General features: G+C 32.0%; 1 pseudogene; it reads left to right on the forward strand.

Moving 5' to 3' along the window:
* Nucleotides 1–10,082: 10,082 nt before the first annotated feature.
* On the forward strand, nucleotides 10,083–10,201 carry LOC120608658 (uncharacterized; annotated as a pseudogene).
* Nucleotides 10,202–15,279: the final 5,078 nt, after the last annotated feature.

The raw sequence follows: 15,279 nt of genomic DNA on the forward strand, positions 1-15,279 counted from the left end.
TACCGTTATGCATAGTCTAGTGTCCAGTAGTTCTCTAAGACCTGGTAATTTTATGCATTATTTTTTTCTTACTATTCCTCATAAATAATTGAGAAATCTCAATTTACCTATCTTCAAGTTTGTTGTTTCTTTCTCCTGTCAGCTCCAATTTATTTTGAGCATTTCTAGTGAATTTTCATTTCAGTAATTTTACTTTTCAACTAAAGAATGTGTATTTGATACTTTTAAAATTATTTTTGTCTCTCGATTGATATTCTATATATAGTGAGATATTGTTCTTATACTTTCCATTAATTCCTTAGACATGGCTTCCTTTTGTTTTTTGGAAAATGTTTATAATTATAGATTTAAAAAAATTTGTCTTGTAAGTTCAGCACCTAGTTTTCCAAAGAGATGATTTTTATTGTCTCCATGTTTTCTCTCTTTCATGTATATGGACCACACTTTTTGTTTTTTGCATGTCTCAATTTTTTGTAGAACACTGGACGTTTGAAATAATATAATGTGGATACTCTAGAAAACAGATTCCTATTCATCACCAGGGTTTGTTGTTGCTGCTGTTTGCTCGTGTAATGATTTTCCTGGGATGATTGTACATTCTCTGTCATGTGTGGCCACTGAAGTCTCTGATTTAGTTAACTTAGTGGTCAGCTAATAATTGGACAAATATTTTATTAAATGCCTTGAACCAGTAAGTTTCTCAGCCTTTGCAGAGTGGCTTTCTGTGTGTGATGACTTCAGCTCTCCAGGAATTTACAGTTATGCCTTATTCTTCATTTCCAGCTCATGTAGATCTTGAAGGTCAACTAAAAGTGAGAGATTAGAGAACACTCAGGTGTTCAAGGGCATACGCACAAACCCAGGAATGTTTTGGAGCCTGTCAAAGCCCCATATGGGCATCTCGTAACATATATTTTCCTTTTAAGTTTTTTGGCTACTTTCTTGTTTGGTCTTCCTGCTCTCACTGACTTTTGTACCTTAAAGCTTTGGAGATCAGACAAGATCGGGTGCATTCAGGGTGGTATGGCTATAGGTGATGTTGATTGTTTTTGACAAGCATCCTGGGATAGTTTTCCCACTGAGCAAGCTCTGAGTCAGGTCAAATGATGAAAAGCCTTGCACGAGGGCTTTTTTCAGAGAACTACCAGACAGGTCAAATGGCAGCAGTTCTCTAGGTGTAGGGCTTTTATGGCAGCTCCAGATCCGGCAAGAGAATAATGGGATAGAGAAAGTTAAAATACCATGAAGTTCACTTTCTTACTAAGATCCAGGCATTTTTTTTTTTTTTAAATAAATGCTTCTTGGATTTTGAAAGCTTTTTACTAATTTCCAGAATTCTGAAAAAAGTTGATTTTGATGAATTTTTTCTGTGTTCTGAATGCTTTTTAGAAAGGAGCAGTATTTCAGAGGTCCTTAGTCTACCATTTTATAAATTCTTGCTTCTCCCTAACCTAATTCCAAAGAATTATAAATCTCTCCCTACATGTAGGAATTTGAGATTATTACTCCAGTTATATCAGTAGGAAAGAACTTGGTCGATGATTCAGAGTAAGCCTTATTCCCAGGGTTGGGCAGCAAAACAAACCTATTCATGCAATGGGCTAGTTCAGGAACACTTCTATTACTCTGTGGTTTCACAACCCCACAATTAAAGAGTACTACATAAGAACTGCATTGAATATTCAAAGTTTATAAATGATAGATTTGACTTTTGGGGTAGGACTTTTTAGGCCTATTATTTTAGTGCTGTAAAATACGGGCTTATGTTTATTTAAGTGAATTATAAAGATCTATATTTTATTTTTATTACTAACTAGTTTGATTAGGTCTCAGTATCTATGAGCCCTTCCATTAGACTATAATTTCTTTCAGAGCTGAGCTTTCAGTGTATTCCATTTTTAATATTTTATATCATATAAAGTACTTGGTATTTTTTGTTAATTAATCAATTTAGAAAATATATGAAGAACTTAGTATATACCAATCGCTGTGAGTTCTACCAGGAATATGAGAAAAAGTCTATTCTTGATGATCTCATGTCTCTTAGAAATTTAATAAATAGTCTTCATTTATATTATCAACCCATTATATTCCTGTTTGAGGTATTTAATTTTCCAGTATCTTACTGAATACTATCAGTGATCAGAGAGAACTAGTGAGACCATAACAGAACACTGAATGTAAGGTATTACAGTGTGCATAATTTGTACATTTATGAAAATTTATACATTGCTTAGAGATCCATAGAGAAACTGATTCCAGGTATTAAAATTATTACTATATTCAGCTGAAATGATCCAGTTAATTTGCAAGTTCATCAATAATAATAGTTGAACTCCTTTTGCTATTTGGAATATTATGGACATTTAAATATAAATTAACAGGCTACAGAAGTTAAATATAAATTAAGAATTATTAAATATAAATTAAGAAAAATATTTTGGCTTGAATAATAGCCACTTATTTCTCACAATTCTGAGGAATGGGGAGTCCAAGATTAAGATACTGACAGATTCAGTTCCTGGTGAGAGTCCTCTTCCTTGTTTGCAGATGACTGCCTTCTTTGTATATCCTCACATGGCAGAGAGAAAGGGAGCTCTGATCTCTTCCTCTTCTTATAAGTATGCTAATTCCAAAATAGGTCCCTACTTTCATGACCTGATCTAAACCTAATTTCTGAAAGGCCCCATCTCCAGATACCACCACAAAAGGGCTTAGGGCTTCAACATATGCATTTAGAGGGGACACATAAATTCAGCCCATACAAAGCATAAAGAAAGTGAACATTTAGTTTTATAACTGAATCCAGAGGATAATTCTTGAGCTTGAACATTTTGCAAGGAGAATAGAAGATAATCAGACAAGCAAAATAAAAAGACATTGGCTTGGTCTTCAAGTTTAGTTTCCAATTGGAAAAATAGAATAATTACAAAATAATATTATGTATATATCTAATATCAATATTGTGATGCTTATGATGTGGATATACTGGAACCCATTTTTGAAGTTCACCATTGATATGTCGAAGGAATCCTTTCTAATTGCTCTCCCCTCTCATACACACATATTGTGTCTTAAAAACAAATCTCTCAGCCTACAAGAGAATATATTATGAATGAATTAGCAGATACTTTCCAAATATCAAGGCCAAAGAGTATTTGTTTGCAGACCTGTTTTATGTAGTTTTTAAATAATTTTTAATAACTTTACAAAAATACTTAGACTTTTTATTACTATATCAACCTCATGTTCTCTGAATACTATCATAAAATACAAAATCATATTGTGTATTAATAAAATATATTTCCCCTGTGTTAGTTAACATATGCTTTATTGTAGGTCTCTCATATTATCTCTCCATGTATTTATGAGAATTTAACATAAAGGGAATTTCTATAAGAACATTTAGAATATAGACTGTCAGCAAAATTCCTCCATTAACTACCATTAGAGGTAATAGAAAACATAATATTATAAGGTAATAGAAAACATAATATTATAAGTTTATAAAACATAAAATCTCACATTTTATTCATTTTAGAATTTGCTTTGATGTGATACCTCTATGTTTGTTGTTGTTGTTGTTTAGTGTAAATGAATACAATCAGGGATTGATGATATGCCTCTGAGTTTTCTTGATGCAAATGCATAAAATATTTAAGATGTTTAAGATTACACTTGCTTTTCAACTAATTATTTGGCTCATCTTATGAACCCATGAAATATACTTTGAAACTGAAATATACAGATGTCTCCAAACTCTATCTTTTAATACTGAGAAAATCTGAGATATGCTGTGAGAACCTTCATTTCACATGATTACTTTGACATGAATATTACCAGCTTCTATTAAATAGGAACTGTGGAAAGAGCATTTAAAGAATTATAGTATGGAAAAGTCATGGAATTTGCCACTACTACTTGTTAACTGCTGTAGGTGATGAATGTGAAACTTAATTTGTCTTAATCAATGTGAAGTTAAGAGAGCATGAATTAATTTGACATGCAGATTTTGTACTTTAAAAATGATGCTGAACGTATTCTGGGTCCAAGCAAAAACAGCATATTTAACTCATAGGTCAATGGACCAAACTATGTCCTCCCTGTAGTAACACTGTACATATTTTTTAAGGCTGAATTGGATAAAATCTCTAATCTAGTCCCTTTGGTCTTCTTGATAATAAACTCATGAAGCAAAACCAACTCTTTGCCCCACAGCCATTATGACTAAGTGTATCATACCAGTGTGGAGTGGAGGAAGCAACACATTTAATTTTGAGATAAACTTTACAAAAAGTAATTGCACCTTGTCTAGCAATAGTCCTCAGATTAAACAAAACCTTCGAGCCCTTTTTCACTACTTTCTGAGTCTTTACTAAGAGTAAGCTATCCTTGACTTTTGCAATTATGATGTCTGCAGATATGGTAAGCATGTGATAAAACTATTGCTTTCCTTTCTTGAATAGGATAGGTGTTTGTGTAAAAAAAATTATTGTGAACTGTCTTCAGAGAGCTCAGTGTTTTGAAATCTTTACTCCCTAACAAAATGTTGCAGATATTTTATTAATGTCTCTGGCCAGTTTTCTCTTTCAGAAAAATATAGAGAGCTAAAAATATATCGAGGAGACAAAAAGAGACCTACCTAATATAATGCCTGCTTAGTTAACAACTATTTATCATAATAGCTCTTGAATATTTTTACTACGTCTTCAGCAAAATCTCCTTATCTTCCAGTATGATGACTCTTCAGTTAAAGGCACACTAAATTAATATGCTGTAAAAAGTGATACTTTGACATTTTAATTTGGGGCAAAGACACACTCAATAATTTACTTGACAAAACAGCTCCTAGAGAAATTAGAGAAAAAGATAAATTTTGTCCCAGTGTTTAGATGAGCCCAAAATGTTTTTCTTTTGTTTGTATGCCAAGTAAAAGAAATGAAAAAATAGTATCTTTTTGATTCTTCTATCTTTTAGGTACATGAATAGTTTCCATGTATTTCAAAGTGCACTTATGATTGAGTAGCTTTTCTATTTTGCTCTAAGTGTAAGAAGTACAGTTAGAGTGCAGGATAACCATGAGCCACTAAAAGGATGAAAACTCGGAGATGAAAATGATGCAGTAAAAGAATGCAGCATCCAAAAAATGATTACTTCTCATGTCTTTTCCACTACTACTATTGAGTCTTTTTCTTCTTAAGAGTAATAAACCTATATTACATTAATTTGTGTAAAAACTGTATTCTTATGCATACTGTTTTTCCTTATATAAACATATTTTATTATCAATTGACATGTTTTTCTGTGTATATATTTGTGTGTGTATACAATTTTTTTAATTCTAGGACTCTAGCAATGAATTACTAAGACTTTTAAGTAAAGGATGGGTGAATTTCCAATAGTGGTGGTAGAGAATTTTTTTTTCCTTTTTATCTAGAACCCATACTTCGATTAACAGTCTGAAACATCCTTTATAAAGAATTTGTGAATGTACTTGTATGCATGCCTTTTCATGTGGAACTATTTAGACACATCTTTTTTGATCGCCCAAACAGAAGGCAGAATACAATTTAAACATATTTTTATGTTTTAGGTGATACTTTAAGTCCTTCAGTTTTTTAGAATCAGGGTAATTTATAAGAATCTAAAGAGGAAGTTTAAAATGAAAATTTACATTCAGTCATCAAAATTTAATGTTCATACATTGTCTTCTCAAGACTAGCACTTGTTATATAAGGCAGCCCTTATAGAAGGTAGTTTCAGGAGTCAGGACATCATCTCTTTGCATATAATGCCTGCAAGTATGGAAAAGTCAATGACAGTGTATCATATTCTGTATGTGATGAGATACGTCAGAGTTTAAAGACACAAAGTTATGTTCAGATATGTTTTGTGAACTTGTTAATATAACTAAACACTGACACCAACAGTGTCATTACCTCACTGGCTCTGTAGTGGAAAATTCATCTTTATATACAATGCAGATTAGTTGAGCCTATAAATACCATTGCCATGGTGATTTACTCCTTGCTGAAAATACTAAGAGAGATATTATTAATGCCCAGTAGGTGCAGTTTGACTTTTATAGCTGGCAAATTCTTAAACTTACTCGGGACCTTTAATGTCTTGGTAAAATAATATCATGCATAAAAAAGGGATATGGATTAAATTACAGTGGTTTGAGGATCATTTTAAAAATACCTAACATATAATGAGCTTTCCTGTATGCCAGACATAAGGCATTATCTAATGCCATTATCTAATGCCATCCTGCCAAATGTTATAAAGGTGTTATACCTTTTCAATGAATGAGAAAATTAAGACTCACAATGATTAAGTTCATTGTACAGTGTCCTACTGCTAATGCATTGTGGAGCCAGCACCAAATCCATTGCTTTAAATTTATTCTGGAGGCCTAGCAAAGGCCTCTGGAATATTATCAAATCTCAGTCATACTATGTCTTTGAAGAATGAGATACTCTATCCAACTCTGCCATCAATGTTTTCCGTGTCATTCTCTCAGATGAAGGTTTCTTATTTTTGTAAACTCTTTCATCCCTTAATCACACACACCATGATTTAAACACCTATGAAATCTTAATTCTAGCAATTATTCAAATATTCAAAACTAATTATTGAACACTCTCTCTGTGCCAGTAACCACTCCAGGTGGTGGGGATATATCGATAAATGAAACAAACAGATCCCGGTCCTCAAGAAGAAAGCAAATACCAAGTATTAATAGGTGCTGAAAACAACACAGTGTGAGATAGAGAAAAACTGTGTGGGAGAGAAATTAATTTCTAATCATACTCCCCTATTCTTGCAACTTTCTCATTTCTTTATTTTCATCACTTTGATAGCATCAGGATTTTCATTTCTTAGATATTTCCATTTTCACATAGTCTGGCCCTACACCCTCTACCTAGTTTCACTTCTTTTCTTATCTAGTGGATTTTCTATAATTCAATCATATGTCAACCAATTTCTAGCTAACGTTTTTATCCTCTCCCCGCCCTATTATTTTTCTTTCTTTTTCCTTTGCCCTACTCACACCCAACCCTGGGACAAAACTAGCAATTACTTTCTAGAAAAGAATTTTCCCTTGTTGATTGAGCTATTAAAGTATATTCTATCTTCAGTTAGGCCTTTAGCATTCCTCAACTGTCTTTGTATTTGTTCCTTGTTCCCATATAGCTATTGATCATTACAAGTTTCCCCGACTACCTGAAAGTAGAGCGTTCCCATGAAACCTATCATAAGCCAAAATGGCATAAAGCAAAGAATATTTCCTACTTTCCGAAAGTTTGTATTACACTACTCTGCGAAGTGGTATAACTCAAACTTTCAGAAAGTGAGAATACCTGTATTGCTTTTCTCATAATCCCTACCCCTGCTTCTAAAAGTAACTGATTATTTCCTACTTCACTTCCAAAAAATGGATATAATATATAAACTTTCTCAGTGGTGTGTCCTAACTTCAATGGCATTTTCAATTTTTCATTTCCTTTGTTCTGCCGGCTCTGCAAATTTTAGAGGAAACGTTGTCTACTTATTCTGTAGATTCATTCATTACCTTCTTTCTCTCCACAGGCCTTTCCCCATCCACTATGCAACATTTTTTTCCTAAGCAAGTACATATGTTCGTGGCACTCTCTAAAAGTAAATAATATTGATAATGAAATCTTCAACTTTTATTCCCATCTCATTTTAGTCTTTTTCCTTCTTCATTTCTCCTTCAAATTAAATATAATTGGGAGGAGTGTTTGTTGAGTGAACTTAATGCCTGAAGCTATGAAGTGCTGCAAAACAGATGCTTCTGTGGTCACTGTAGGGTGGAGTCTGTTAGGCTGACCAGAAACTTGTTTCTGCTAGCCAGCGCCTACCTCCCCTGGGCAACACTGGAGGAGAACAGAGTAACCTTTGCTTTTTGGCTGAACTTTTTATAACCCCACCCCTTCTTCAGATAGCATGTGCTTGCATAGTTTGAAGCTTCACTAAACTAATGTGGGTATTCCTAAAAGTCCAGGCTTATATATTTATAATCACTTTATTTACCTTTATGAATACTTATAAATCTGCATAAAATGATTTTTATTATGTTGGTACTTTTAGCTCTTTTTTTTTTTCATTTTTATGGCTATGCAGTGTGAGATTACATGTATATTCAAATATTTATTTACTAGATTTCCTGAATATGGACATTTTAGGTTATCTCCCTTTTTTACTTAGTAATACAAAAAAACTCATTGTAAAGATTCTTGTTCATGAACTCATGTTAAATATCTGCTTTCACTATAGATTTTCATATAGATAATTTGTCTTTTCCCTTCAGCTACTTTCAGAATTTGTTATTTTCTTTGCTTTCTGTAGTTATATTAATATCTGTCTAGGTCTCTATCCTGCTTGTGTATTTCTCTCTCAAATCTAAGAATTCATGTTTTTCTGCAGTTTTGGAAATTCTTATCATTATTTATAAAAATTATTCTTTTATTTCAGCCTTAGTTTCTCCAAGACCTCTTTTTAGATCTTCTCATTCTGTTTTTTATATTTTTAATCTCTCTTTAATTTGGTTAGTTTATATTTTAATATTAGATTCTAGAGAATTTCTTCAGATTAATCTTTTACTTTATTATTTCTATATTTAGTTATTCCTAATCTGCTATTTTATTAAAATTTATTTAAAAATTTTAAAACAATATTTTTATGTCTTGATTTTTATTTTGCTTCTCCTGAAAATTCTAAAGCTGAAGGTTCTCTATCTCCTAGCTTCCTTCTCCATACCATGAGATATCTTGATTTGTAGAAAATTACCTTTATTATTAAAAGCTCTTATATAACTATGATTATTTTCTCCCTTGCACTTTCTTTGCATCATAGATGGTAGGTGGAATTTCTAAAACTACTTGTGAGTCTATTTTTAGTAATTTTAATTATTTTGGGGTTTTCGTCTTATTTTTCCATTTAAAATTTCCATTTAAAATTTCTAAGTTACTCATCTTTTTCAGCTGTTCCTAAGGTATTTATATGCAAATGATTTTATGTTTTTAGTTCTAAAATCCACAATCTCTTTTTTATAATTACAGGATCATGGATTTAATGTTCTCTTTAACCCATTAGATATATTATTTACAGTTTATTTACATTTTTATTGTTCTAATAACTGTTTTCTCTGTTAGCTCTTTTGATTATTGAGTTTGGTGCTTCTCTATTAATAATAAATATTTCTGAAACTTTGGTTTTATACTCATTTTTCTTTTTGATTTTTCATTAGTAATTCTCTAGTGCTTCTCTAGTTCTCTAGTAATTCTCTAGTTCTTCAAATCCTGTCTCAGTGGGTCAAGGGTATAGTGAGATGTACCATCAGACACTAGAATTTTTACTTCTGTGCATGAGACAGCATTGCTCCTCCAATGTCTTGCCAATGGCCTGACCCTTCATTGCAAATTGCTGTAATTATTGCTCCAGTGTCAAGGGCAAATGTTTTTGTTGCCAAACTTATGTACAATGTTCAGAAAGAGGCTAACAGGGCTTTCTCAAACTCTCTAGTCTTCTGATAGTGCTTTGTCTGGTTGCATTTCATAATTTTTTTATTTATAAAATATATATGTACTTTTGAAGCTGGAGAGGAAGACTGTGATTTATGCTATTGTAAATATTTTTCCATTTTAATCTGTTCTGTTTTTGTGCTTTCACAAATCAGAAGGGAAGGTTTAAAATTGTCTTTTGTTGTAGCTGATAAACAAATTCGGTAAAGTTACAAATACAATAAATGAACTAAGAATGAACTATTTGAAAAAGATAATAGGAAAAAATCCCATTTACAATCAAAAAATAAAAGGCATAGGAATAAATTTAACCAAGGAGATAAAAGATCTATGCACTGAAAATTATAAAACTATGGTGAAAAACTTGGAGATAAAAATAAATGGAAATATACTCCATGTTCATGAATTGGAAGAATTAATATCGTTAAAATGTCCATACTATCCAAAGTGATTTACAGATTTGATGCAATCCCTTTCAAAATTTTAATGGCATTCTCAGAGAAATATATAATGCAATTCTAAAATTCATGTGGAGTCTATGGCCATGCCACCCTGAACATGCCCAATCTTGTCTGATCGCGGAAGCTAAGCAGGGTCGAGCCTGGTTAGTACTTGGATGGGAGACCACCTAGGAAGACTAGGTGCTGTAGGCATTAAAATAATTAATTAATTAAAATAAATAAATAAAATTCATGTGGAACCACAAAAGATACTGAATAGACTAATCAATCTTGAGCAAGAAGAACATACTTTCTGATTTCAAATTATATCACAAAGCTATAGTAATGAAAACAGTATGGTACTGGCATAAAAGCTGAGACATAGACCAATGGAATGGAATCAAGAACCCAGAAATAAACCCACACATATACAGTTAACTAATCTTCAAGAAGGGCTCCAAAAATACAAAATGGGGAAAGTATAATTTTTTAAATAGTGTTGAGAAAACTGAATCTTCACTTGAAAAGAATGAAATTGGACCTATATGTCATATCATAAACAAAAATCAACTCCAAATGAATTGAAGACTTAAATGTAAGACCCGAAACCATAAAATTCTTAGGTAAAAAAAGAAAAACAGAGAAAAAGCTCCTTGACAAAGGTTTCGGCAATAAGTTTTTGGCTATGACACATAAAATCGCAGGTAACAAAAGTGGGACTACATCACTGAAAAGCTTCTGCAGAGCAAAGAAAACATTCCTCAAAACAAACGGGCAATCTATAGAATGGGGATAAAAATACAATTGACACGAGAACAATACAGGGGGTTAGGGGCGCCAATTGCCCACGCTATCGAAAATCTGTGTGTAACTTAAGTCGGTCCTACACATATGTGGATTCCCAACTTCGGAGCTGACCCTTGAACAACAGGGGTTTGAACTGCATAGGTCAATTGAACTGTCCCGGTCAATTGCAAAAAGAAAAAAAAAATTATGTATAAATGGACTAGTGCAGTTCAAACCCCTGTTGTTCAAGGTTCAAGTATATTAGCAAACCATATATTGACAAGGAATTAATATCCAAAATATATCAGGAACTCCTACACATTAATAGCAAAAACCAAATAACCTGATAGTAATAGGCCAAAGGACCTAAATAGACATTTCTCCAAAGAAGACATACAAATGGCCAACAGGTATGTGAGAGTATGCTTAACATCGTAATCATTAGAGAAATACGAAACAAAACCAAAATGAGATATTACCTTGCACTTGTTAAGATTACTATTATTGAAAGAAAAAAGAGAAAAATATATGTGTTGGAGAGAATATGGAGCAAAGGGAACCGAACTCTGGTACAGTGCTTGTGGGAATGTAAATCGGTGCAGCCATTGCAAAAAGACAGTATGAAATTTCTTCCAAAAATTGAAAATAGTACTGCCAAATGATCTAGCAATTCCATTCTGGATATATATTTAAAAGGAATGAACTCAGGATCCTGAAGATATATATATGCATTTCTATGACCATAACAACATTATTCACAATACCCAAGATATAGAAACAACCTAAGTTTCCATCAGTGGGTGGATGGATAAAGAAAATATGCTGTATACATACAATACTATTCAGCCTTTAAAAAAGATGAAAATTCTGCCATTTGTGACATCTATGGACCTGGAGGACATTATGCTAAGTGAAATAAAGCATATACAAACATTGTATGATCTCAGTTATGTGTGGAATCTAAAATAGATAAACCCTTAGAAGTGGAGATAGTGATTTCCAGGGTTTGGAGAGAGCGGGAAATAGGAAGGGAATGGTCAAAGGATATAAAGTGACATAACTCTTTTGAATCACTTAATTTTTTTTCCTCAGAGATTTTTCTCATTTTTCTCCATATTAATAAATGATAAAAAAGTCCCAGAATTTTATTCTTCAATTGGTTATTATTGTTTTTCATGCTCAACATTACCCATAGTGATTTGCTCAATACACAATATCACCGAAACCTAGATCTTACTATCTAGTACAGATGTAGATTATCTATTAATCTCAACAATTTATTTAAAATATATGATCACATGAGAACATTCCAATTTATAAACTTTTAAGTTTTTAGATGATGAAATTGTAAGAACTCCTCTAAAAATACTAATAACATAACAGAAAAGTAACAGAAACAAAATGATACAAACATGTTGTTATAACGGTTAATGTTTGAGGAGTTCATGAGATCTGAGTTGTGTCTGGGGAACAAAAACTGACTTACTGTGTAGTATAGAAAATCATTAAATATTTCTATTCTTCCTTTTCCGTAATGGAAACAAATATTATTAACAAATATCAATAACAAATATTATTCTAAATAGCAAAAGACATTCCATATTTGTCTAAATATTTGAACAAAGGAAACAGTAACTTGGAGACACTGGTATAATGTACGTGGTGCTTTGCCAGGCATGTTTGTTTATGGAAAATTATTGCCTCATTGATGGTACTCTTCTCTTATCTAAAATGCCATCCAATGGCTAAATGTCATTACTAATGGCCAGGTATTCCTTTTGTACAGTTGCTGCAATTGTAGAATACTCTGGGTGGGTTTTTCAAGCAAAGAACATTTGCATTCTTTATATGAGGGACATTCATTTCTGAATCTCTGGTTTTCTCTCTCATAAGCTGTTTGCAATTTCTTTGAGCACAGAGTCATTCTGGTGTAGTATGTAATTTGTTTTATTCAGTGGTTTCTTATCATGCATAGATGAAATGCCTTTTTTTATCACTCATTTAAATTATTGTTTTCCTCTGGTGATGGATTTTTGCAGCTTCTGTATTTACTTTATTACTTGTGACTAGGGCATGTTTTCCTATCAGGAACCCAGTAGAGGTTTGCGTTTAGTTTTACTTCATCATCATTCTGCACTATACTCTCAGCAATATCTCTATGCAAAGAAAGAGACAAGGAGTCTATGGGTTCAATAGTTTCAGTAAAATAACTCCTACTTTCCCTCATAGCCTCAGACTGCATTGCAAATGATTTTAGAATTTTACAACCTATATTACCATAGTTAATTTATTTCCTGTGTCCTATATTTCATATGGTTATGTTTCTGCCTTGAACAGAAAGAGGGAAAGCGATAAAATGACATGAGCAGTTATCTTCTCATCCTTTCTTTCCAAACTCAAACCTGGATATAAAATTTTTATGGAATGTCAAATTTATTCCTGAAGATTTAAGTGAGCGAATAAATTCTAGCCAGACTTTTGGAAATTTCTCTAAATCGACTGAGACTCTCATATCACTCACCAAAAAAGGAAAAAAAAAATGTTGAAATATATTCTTAGGAGCTGTTTTCTTCTAAATTTTCTGCTTAGTTAATTCTAGTGGACCTGAATTTCTTCATTTGTGCATAAAGTTAAATAATCGAAAGACAGTTTTAGATGCTTTAAATCCTATCCCCTTCTTAAGATGGAACCACTTTGAAATTGTCATGGAAGGTAAAAAAATATCCTGTTTTTTAAGATCCTCAGAGGACAAAAATCTGCTTCTTTCCTTAGTAACTACTCAACATCTCTCACCTCTTATTGTCAGTATTTTCTAAGGCCTAACTAAAATTTTGATAATAATTTTAGTCTATTTCATTCATTCATTCAGAAAAAAATATAACAATTCTTTTCAGCAAATCACAATGCTACTCTCTATAAAGCATGTGTATTAAGTTAGACACTGATCCTGATGTTATAATATGTTTTAGCCTTCTAAAAGAGATGAGCTAAGTAATTAGACAACTATGAAAAGTAATTAATGACAAAAATATGCACATAGTCATATTATTGTTCAGAAAAATGTTCAGTTTTTTTGAATTGGAGGGACAAGGCCATACTCATCAGAAGAGCTTAGCAGAAGGATGTGCCAATGCTTAAAGAAGAGTTGTATGAAATCCAGGGCATTGAGACATATCATTTAAGGTTTTAGATGCCAGAAGAAAAAGCTGGAAGTGTATTCTGGTAGGAGTAGAGCAAAAGTTAGTTTGAATCTAAAGTCTGTCTTATGGCTTTTGGTCCACCTACAGACACATCCCTGAGCCTGAGTCTCTCATCTATAAGATAATGATAATAACAAAAATTTCAACGTATTTGTGAGGATAAAGTGAGATAATGTACAAGTGTTTATCATAGTTCTTGGCACATAGAAAGTGCTCAGTGAAAGAAAAAGCTGATATCAATAATGATAATAATTATAATAATATTTTATGATGGCAATAAAAAACCATCAGAAATTTTGAGCAGTGGAGTGTGATTATAACCATATTTCAAAAGAATTAATCCAAGAACAGTGTGTAAATGTAAGTAAACAATGAATATATTGGAAGTAAGATAAGTTTTATGAAAAATAGTCTATATATGTTTTCAAAGGCTTAATTAAGGATAGTGACAGTAATGAAGAATGGTTGTAGGGAAGATTATAGAGACAATATTAAGTCGAAGAAAAAAGTTTTTTATTCTAAGTATAGTGAAGTTTTATATATTTAATTAGTCTTTAATCTGTTTTTTAAAACCAGTTCTTTTTGCTTACTGCTTATTTTTTACAAAATATTTGATCATCCCTTTAACTCTCACCATGTCTCTTTTGTGCTATGCATTAGAGTAATTAAAATCTTCATCTCAATTAATTTCCATAAGATGTTTCAAAAGTTGGCAGGTGGCAGATAATAATCCTATCAAATGAATAATTCAGTTTCACAAAATTTAATTTAGGACCCATATTAAAATAATAAATAGATCATAATAAATTTTAATTTTACTTTCCTTTCATTCTTTTAAGAAATAATCATTTTCAGTACCTAAATAACTGAAGGACTTTGTCTTGGAAAATTTCTCTACAACAGAGTAGTATAAACTTTATTAGATTTTGGTAAATGTATTTCATGCCAGATGAGAATTTGTACTCAGGAAGCAATAGGACCTGTGTTCAATTCAGAGACTATCACTTAGTCTATATGTGACTTTGGACAAATTACCTTTTCATCTATTTATCTGTAAGTTAGAGGTAATGGAAGTACTCAATGCATGAAGTTGTCATGAAGATAGAATAAAATATATATGTATCATATTTCCTGGTACACGATGAGTACGCAATATTATTATAATTGCTATTATCATTAACATTAAGCTTCGAGTGATAGTAGATAATCTCCATTTGTTGTGTCTGAATTGTTCATGGTCCTATTTTGCTTCATTTACTTCATTTCTTAACTGCCTATTTAAAAAGGAATGAGAAATAAACTAGT

The sequence above is a fragment of the Pteropus medius genome, unplaced genomic scaffold (assembly GCF_902729225.1).
Source record: "Pteropus medius unplaced genomic scaffold, Ma_sr-lr_union100, whole genome shotgun sequence".
Lineage (NCBI taxonomy): Eukaryota > Metazoa > Chordata > Mammalia > Chiroptera > Pteropodidae > Pteropus > Pteropus medius.